We start from the raw sequence: 7,500 nt of genomic DNA on the forward strand, positions 1-7,500 counted from the left end.
ACCTAACCCGTATTGTGCCTTAACCTAACCCGTATTGTGCCTTAACCTAACCCGTATTGTCCCTTAACCTAACCCGTATTGTGCCTTAACCTAACCCGTATTGTGCCTTAACCTAACCCGTATTGTGCCTTAACCTAACCCGTATTGTGCCTTAACCTAACCCGTATTGTGCCTTAACCTAACCCACGTTGTGCCTTAACCTAACCCACGTTGTGCCTTAACCTAACCCACGTTGTGCCTTAACCTAACCCACGTTGTGCCTTAACCTAACCCACGTTGTGCCTTAACCTAACCCACGTTGTGCCTTAACCTAACCCACGTTGTGCCTTAACCTAACCCGTATTGTGCCTTAACCTAACCCGTATTGTGCCTTAACCTAACCCGTATTGTGCCTTAACCTAACCCGTATTGTGCCTTAACCTAACCCGTATTGTGCCTTAACCTAACCCGTATTGTGCCTTAACCTAACCCGTATTGTGCCTTAACCTAACCCGTATTGTGCCTTAACCTAACCCGTATTGTGCCTTAACCTAACCCGTATTGTGCCTTAACCTAACCCACGTTGTGCCTTAACCTAACCCACGTTGTGCCTTAACCTAACCCACGTTGTGCCTTAACCTAACCCACGTTGTGCCTTAACCTAACCCACGTTGTGCCTTAACCTAACCCACGTTGTGCCTTAACCTAACCCACGTTGTGCCTTAACCTAACCCACGTTGTGCCTTAACCTAACCCATATTGTGCCTTAACCTAACCCATATTGTGCCTTAACCTAACCCATATTGTGCCTTAACCTAACCCATATTGTGCCTTAACCTAACCCATATTGTGCCTTAACCTAACCCATATTGTGCCTTAACCTAACCCATATTGTGCCTTAACCTAACCCATATTGTGCCTTAACCTAACCCATATTGTGCCTTAACCTAACCCATATTGTGCCTTAACCTAACCCATATTGTGCCTTAACCTAACCCATATTGTGCCTTAACCTAACCCATATTGTGCCTTAACCTAACCCATATTGTGCCTTAACCTAACCCATATTGTGCCTTAACCTAACCCGTATTGTGCCTTAACCTAACCCGTATTGTGCCTTAACCTAACCCGTATTGTACCTTAACCTAACCCGTATTGTGCCTTAACCTAACCCGTATTGTGCCTTAACCTAACCCGTATTGTGCCTTAACCTAACCCGTATTGTGCCTTAACCTAACCCGTATTGTGCCTTAACCTAACCCGTATTGTGCCTTAACCTAACCCGTATTGTGCCTTAACCTAACCCGTATTGTGCCTTAACCTAACCCGTATTGTGCCTTAACCTAACCCGTATTGTGCCTTAACCTAACCCGTATTGTGCCTTAACCTAACCCGTATTGTGCCTTAACCTAACCCGTATTGTGCCTTAACCTAACCCGTATTGTGCCTTAACCTAACCCACGTTGTGCCTTAACCTAACCCACGTTGTGCCTTAACCTAACCCACGTTGTGCCTTAACCTAACCCACGTTGTGCCTTAACCTAACCCACGTTGTGCCTTAACCTAACCCACGTTGTGCCTTAACCTAACCCACGTTGTGCCTTAACCTAACCCACGTTGTGCCTTAACCTAACCCACGTTGTGCCTTAACCTAACCCACATTGTGCCTTAACCTAACCCACATTGTGCCTTAACCTAACCCATATTGTGCCTTAACCTAACCCATATTGTGCCTTAACCTAACCCATATTGTGCCTTAACCTAACCCATATTGTGCCTTAACCTAACCCATATTGTGCCTTAACCTAACCCATATTGTGCCTTAACCTAACCCATATTGTGCCTTAACCTAACCCATATTGTGCCTTAACCTAACCCATATTGTGCCTTAACCTAACCCATATTGTGCCTTAACCTAACCCATATTGTGCCTTAACCTAACCCATATTGTGCCTTAACCTAACCCATATTGTGCCTTAACCTAACCCATATTGTGCCTTAACCTAACCCATATTGTGCCTTAACCTAACCCATATTGTGCCTTAACCTAACCCATATTGTGCCTTAACCTAACCCATATTGTGCCTTAACCTAACCCATATTGTGCCTTAACCTAACCCATATTGTGCCTTAACCTAACCCATATTGTGCCTTAACCTAACCCATATTGTGCCTTAACCTAACCCATATTGTGCCTTAACCTAACCCATATTGTGCCTTAACCTAACCCATATTGTGCCTTAACCTAACCCATATTGTGCCTTAACCTAACCCATATTGTGCCTTAACCTAACCTATATTGCGCCTTAACCTAACCTATGTTGCGCCTTAACCTAACCTATGTTGCGCCTTAACCTAACCTACGTTGCGCCTTAACCTAACCTATATTGCGCCTTAACCTAACCTATATTGCGCCTTAACCTAACCTATATTGCGCCTTAACCTAACCTATATTGCGCCTTAACCTAACCTATATTGCGCCTTAACCTAACCTATATTGCGCCTTAACCTAACCTACGTTGCGCCTTAACCTAACCCACGTTGCGCCTTAACCTAACCCACGTTGCGCCTTAACCCAACCCACGTTGCGCCTTAACCCAACCCACGTTGCGCCTTAACCCAACCCACGTTGGGCCTTAACCCAACCCACGTTGCGCCTTAACCCAACCCACGTTGGGCCTTAACCCAACACACGTTGGGCCTTAACCCAACACACGTTGGGCCTTAACCCAACACACGTTGGGCCTTAACCCAACACACGTTGGGCCTTAACCCAACACACGTTGGGCCTTAACCCAACACACGTTGGGCCTTAACCCAACACACGTTGGGCCTTAACCCAACACACGTTGGGCCTTAACCCAACACACGTTGGGCCTTAACCCAACACACGTTGGGCCTTAACCCAACACACGTTGGGCCTTAACCCAACACACGTTGGGCCTTAACCCAACAGACGTTGGGCCTTAACCCAACACACGTTGGGCCTTAACCCAACACACGTTGGGCCTTAACCCGCTCTGTAATTGTCATACGACGCGTTAAATTAGTGTAGTGTTGCCTAACTGCAACCCCCGCAATATAGTTTGCTACTCGCACTGCCTGGTCCCCAGTGTATCGCTTCATGTTAAACACCTTGCAGCGATACACTGTAATGTGGATGGCAGCAGGACGTACATGCTCAATGCCCTTCGCAGTTGTTCATTGGCATTCGCATGGCGAAGCACTTAGCCTACGCTGTGGTACGGCCTGTGTCAACTGTCCGCTGATGTTGTACGTCCAAATCACACACTGTACTGCACATTGGTCCTCATGTACTGAATGATACATCGTGGTACATGTGACCGTACAACGACTGCGCCAACAACGGCGAACCATGCGGTCCAACTGTTGTGCACTCAGCTATGTGTCGTCTCCCTATAAGAGCCGGATTGCAGTGTGGTATGCCCTGGATGGCGATCAGCATGAGCCGTCTGTTGATGTAGTGGCGCGTGTTGTCAGACGTAGTCGTCTCTTCTCACACACCGTGACAGCATGGTGCACTGCGTTCCACATCTGCGACATGCGACAGAGGCCGGTTGACAGTCGTTCGCGCAATGGACATCGCATACGTACGGGGGCCACCTTCCACGTGTTCGCGAAGCGTGCACATGTTGTTGCGTGTATGTGGGCAGACATAGTGTGTCGTGACACCTGACACAGGCATGCAACAATCGTTGAATTTGCAAATGGCGATGGACGTCTACGTTTGCTGGTGACGTTACGCAAATGAACAACTGGTAAACCGTTGTGGTGCGGTTGTTCTCGCTAGAGGTGAATCAGTGATGGCGACGATCGGTTGAGCTACCAACCGGTTGTTTCAGCGATACCCACCATGCCCACGAACGTGAATGGCATGTGGGTGTGAAGCGATACGCGGCGGTGGCTGGGTGGGACCGTCCCCGGCCGGTGAGGGGGGGCCTCCCGGCGTGCTGGCCGCGCGGTGCGTGGGCGCACGCGCTACAGCCGGCTGGTGGGGGCGGCCAGTGGCAGGCGCGCCGGCCGACGGAGGCGGCAGGCGGCGCAGCTGCGCGCCGGCGCACCCTGCACGCGGCGCCGTGCGGCCAAAGTAGGTCCTCGCGGGCCCGGTGCGAAGCGCGGTGGACATCTGCAGTGTGCTGGTCCGATTGAGGACTGTGTGCGCTGAGGATGCGCCGCCGCCCGGCGCTCGGCGCCGCGACGCCGTCTGCTGCTCGGTCGCCTCTGCGGTTCTCGCAGGTGGTTTGTATCGCAGCTGTGCGGACGTGTTGGCGCGTGCGCTGTGCTGGGAGAGTTCGCTTCGGCACCCAAGTGGGGCTTTTGTCCTTCTGTGGCGCTGGCGTTGGAGCTGCCGGCCACCGTAGGTGGCGCGTGTTGTCTCCCGCCGGCAATGCCACGACAGCACGCTCCCGGGCCTCTGTCGGCAGCGGCAAGCTCAGTTGGGAGCACGGGTGGTCGCACCTAAAGCGTCTACTCGCCAAACTCCGGGCGATTGCGCCTCTCTCGAACCCGACCAAGTACTTAGGACGGCGCTGCGCGCCGCCGGGACCTGAGAGGGTTTCGAGGTGTATCGTGCAGGGGAGCTCAGCCTCCTCCTGTTTGCAGAATAATTGAGCGGACGCTTGCGTGTTCGCGCGGGCCCCCGGGACACACTCCCGGGCGGCCGGCTGCTCAGCTCTAGTTGACGCAGCTCCCTGGTTGATCCTGCCAGTAGTCATATGCTTGTCTCAAAGATTAAGCCATGCATGTCTCAGTACAAGCCGCATTAAGGTGAAACCGCGAATGGCTCATTAAATCAGTTATGGTTCCTTAGATCGTACCCACGTTACTTGGATAACTGTGGTAATTCTAGAGCTAATACATGCAAACAGAGTCCCGACCAGAGATGGAAGGGACGCTTTTATTAGATCAAAACCAATCGGTCGGCTCGTCCGGTCCGTTTGCCTTGGTGACTCTGAATAACTTTGGGCTGATCGCACGGTCCTCGTACCGGCGACGCATCTTTCAAATGTCTGCCTTATCAACTGTCGATGGTAGGTTCTGCGCCTACCATGGTTGTAACGGGTAACGGGGAATCAGGGTTCGATTCCGGAGAGGGAGCCTGAGAAACGGCTACCACATCCAAGGAAGGCAGCAGGCGCGCAAATTACCCACTCCCGGCACGGGGAGGTAGTGACGAAAAATAACGATACGGGACTCATCCGAGGCCCCGTAATCGGAATGAGTACACTTTAAATCCTTTAACGAGTATCTATTGGAGGGCAAGTCTGGTGCCAGCAGCCGCGGTAATTCCAGCTCCAATAGCGTATATTAAAGTTGTTGCGGTTAAAAAGCTCGTAGTTGGATTTGTGTCCCACGCTGTTGGTTCACCGCCCGTCGGTGTTTAACTGGCATGTATCGTGGGACGTCCTGCCGGTGGGGCGAGCTGAAGGCGTGCGACGCGCCTCGTGCGTGCTCGTGCGTCCCGAGGCGGACCCCGTTGCAATCCTACCAGGGTGCTCTTGAGTGAGTGTCTCGGTGGGCCGGCACGTTTACTTTGAACAAATTAGAGTGCTTAAAGCAGGCAAGCCCGCCTGAATACTGTGTGCATGGAATAATGGAATAGGACCTCGGTTCTATTTTGTTGGTTTTCGGAACCCGAGGTAATGATTAATAGGGACAGGCGGGGGCATTCGTATTGCGACGTTAGAGGTGAAATTCTTGGATCGTCGCAAGACGAACAGAAGCGAAAGCATTTGCCAAGTATGTTTTCATTAATCAAGAACGAAAGTTAGAGGTTCGAAGGCGATCAGATACCGCCCTAGTTCTAACCATAAACGATGCCAGCCAGCGATCCGCCGCAGTTCCTCCGATGACTCGGCGGGCAGCCTCCGGGAAACCAAAGCTTTTGGGTTCCGGGGGAAGTATGGTTGCAAAGCTGAAACTTAAAGGAATTGACGGAAGGGCACCACCAGGAGTGGAGCCTGCGGCTTAATTTGACTCAACACGGGAAACCTCACCAGGCCCGGACACCGGAAGGATTGACAGATTGATAGCTCTTTCTTGATTCGGTGGGTGGTGGTGCATGGCCGTTCTTAGTTGGTGGAGCGATTTGTCTGGTTAATTCCGATAACGAACGAGACTCTAGCCTGCTAACTAGTCGCGTGACATCCTTCGTGCTGTCAGCGATTACTTTTCTTCTTAGAGGGACAGGCGGCTTCTAGCCGCACGAGATTGAGCAATAACAGGTCTGTGATGCCCTTAGATGTTCTGGGCCGCACGCGCGCTACACTGAAGGAATCAGCGTGTCTTCCTAGGCCGAAAGGTCGGGGTAACCCGCTGAACCTCCTTCGTGCTAGGGATTGGGGCTTGCAATTGTTCCCCATGAACGAGGAATTCCCAGTAAGCGCGAGTCATAAGCTCGCGTTGATTACGTCCCTGCCCTTTGTACACACCGCCCGTCGCTACTACCGATTGAATGATTTAGTGAGGTCTTCGGACTGGTACGCGGCATTGACTCTGTCGTTGCCGATGCTACCGGAAAGATGACCAAACTTGATCATTTAGAGGAAGTAAAAGTCGTAACAAGGTTTCCGTAGGTGAACCTGCGGAAGGATCATTACCGACTAGACTGCATGTCTTTCGATGTGCGTGTCGTGTCGCGCAACACGCTACCTGTACGGCTCGCAGTAGCCGTGCGCCGCGTGCGGAACCACGCGTGCTTCTCAAAACTAACGCCAATGTTGTGTGGTACGAGCGCTGAAGCGCTGGAGCGGCTGGCCTGCGGCACCTGGCGCCTGGCGCCGGTTTTGAATGACTTTCGCCCGACTGCCTGTCCGCTCCGGTGTGGAGCCGTACGACGCCCATCGGCCGTGAGGCCGTTGGACACAGAACGCTTGAACAGGGGCCGCCACACGCCTACGTCCCGCCTATGCAACTGTCTTGAAAGAGACAGTGGAAACTAAGAAAAGATCACCCAGGACGGTGGATCACTCGGCTCGTGGGTCGATGAAGAACGCAGCAAATTGCGCGTCGACATGTGAACTGCAGGACACATGAACATCGACGTTTCGAACGCACATTGCGGTCCATGGATTCCGTTCCCGGGCCACGTCTGGCTGAGGGTCGGCTACGTATACTGAAGCGCGCGGCGTTTGCCCTGCTTCGCAGACCTGGGAGCGTCGCGGCCGCCTGTGGGGCCGGCCGCGCCTCCTTAAACGTGCGATGCGCGCCCGTCGCCTGGCGGTTCGCATACCGGTACTTACTCGGTAGCGTGCACAGCCGGCTGGCGGTGTGGCGTGCGACACCTCGTACAACGACCTCAGAGCAGGCGAGACTACCCGCTGAATTTAAGCATATTACTAAGCGGAGGAAAAGAAACTAACAAGGATTCCCCCAGTAGCGGCGAGCGAACAGGGAAGAGTCCAGCACCGAACCCCGCAGGCTGCCGCCTGTCGTGGCATGTGGTGTTTGGGAGGGTCCACTACCCCGACGCCTCGCGCCGAGCCCAAGTCCAACTTGAAT

General features: G+C 52.7%; 3 non-coding genes across 3 annotated transcripts in view; all 3 read left to right on the plus strand.

Moving 5' to 3' along the window:
• Positions 1-4,688: 4,688 nt before the first annotated feature.
• LOC124560844 lies at positions 4,689-6,598 on the plus strand. The gene has a single exon (XR_006969351.1). It is a non-coding gene; the product is annotated as a small subunit ribosomal RNA (ribosomal RNA).
• A 351-nt stretch (positions 6,599-6,949) lies between these two features.
• LOC124560946 lies at positions 6,950-7,104 on the plus strand. The gene has a single exon (XR_006969425.1). It is a non-coding gene; the product is annotated as a 5.8S ribosomal RNA (ribosomal RNA).
• Positions 7,105-7,292: 188 nt separating this feature from the next.
• Positions 7,293-7,500, plus strand: part of LOC124560876 — a 4,222-nt gene continuing 4,014 nt past the window's right edge. The window contains exon 1 of the ribosomal RNA XR_006969380.1: positions 7,293-7,500. This exon is cut by the window's right edge and continues 4,014 nt beyond it. This is a non-coding gene — a ribosomal RNA (large subunit ribosomal RNA).

The sequence above is a fragment of the Schistocerca americana genome, unplaced genomic scaffold (genome assembly GCF_021461395.2).
Source record: "Schistocerca americana isolate TAMUIC-IGC-003095 unplaced genomic scaffold, iqSchAmer2.1 HiC_scaffold_112, whole genome shotgun sequence".
NCBI lineage: Eukaryota > Metazoa > Arthropoda > Insecta > Orthoptera > Acrididae > Schistocerca > Schistocerca americana.